Below are 1,319 nucleotides of genomic sequence, written 5' to 3'. Positions count from 1 at the left end.
ACAATAAAAACTATTTAAACTGTAAAATGCCATGAGATGACATGCGTTGTGAAAGAAATAAACTGATTTGAACTGAAATTTTAAACCCTGCAGTTTCGTTGTACAATTTAAGCCGTAGCTAAACATTGTACAATGTATGTCCAGCTTAACAAATCTAGGCTGTAAAGTATATCAAAATGACAACAAATAACATATTATCAATACTGAATGAAATTACACAGCAATACGTAGTGATATTGAATTACTGTCCAGCCCCACTTAGCCCCCATCTTCCATCCATTGATACACCAATGATGTTTTTTGATTTCCTTCTCAGGGTTCAAAGGTAAGGATGGCGTGGCTGAGATGGTTAAGGCCTACCTGGACAAGAAGGTGATGGTGGACGAGTTCATCACTCACAACATGACTTTGGACCAAATCAATGAAGCAATCGAGCTGATGAAGCACAGCCAGTGGTAGATTTCTACACCTCCTCAAATCCGTGCTGCTATTATTTTATATATTTTCTAACCGGAAGTGTTTTTATTTCTACAGCATCCGGGCAGTTCTGAGTTTTTCTCCATAGTGAGATCATCAGGATTCTGATTGACAGCAAACTCCTGCAATCATCTGACCACCTCGGCTGAAGATTTTGGTTGGAACTACGTCATTTCAAAACCTGAAGAGTTTGAAATGTAACTAAACTCCAATAAATGAAAAAAACAAATGTCGTCATATGTTTTCTGTACAGCACTGAGCTAAACGGTCATCCTCTTCTTATAATTTAATCACCAACCTGGAGAGAAATATCAGCCGTGCTGCTCCCATCAACACCTTTGTTTCTAGATGTTGGAGCTTGGCCTGCACTGCAAAATTAATTAGGAATAAGTAAAAAATATCTCAAATTAAGTGTATTTACCCTTTGAGTAGGTAAATTAGATAATTCGCCAATGGAATTGGTATTTTTACTCTTAAAATAAGATATTAAGATAAATTGCACTTAAAATAAGACAATGCAATTGTGTTTTCTTATTTTCAATGTAAATTGCCTTGTTCCATTGGCAAAATGTCTCTTTTACCTCCTCAATCCAAGAACAAATGCCCTTTTTTTAAGAAAAACGACTTATCTAGATTTTGAATTTTTCCAGTGTGTTTTTTAGTGTTGACTTGTTTTTCTCCAGGATGGAGTCACAGCCAAACAGGAACAGACCAGATGAAGCTACTATGAGAAAAAGCAGAGAGAACAGAACATTAGAGATTGAACTGACAGATTCTGCAGAGTGGGAGAATAGAGATAGAATGAAGCAGAATGATGAAAAAGGGGTCCCTATGTCCTCCAG

The sequence above is a fragment of the Cyprinodon variegatus genome, unplaced genomic scaffold (genome assembly GCF_000732505.1).
Source record: "Cyprinodon variegatus isolate N-32 unplaced genomic scaffold, C_variegatus-1.0 Scaffold133, whole genome shotgun sequence".
Lineage (NCBI taxonomy): Eukaryota > Metazoa > Chordata > Actinopteri > Cyprinodontiformes > Cyprinodontidae > Cyprinodon > Cyprinodon variegatus.
Note: the sequence above shows the minus strand (reverse complement) of the source record.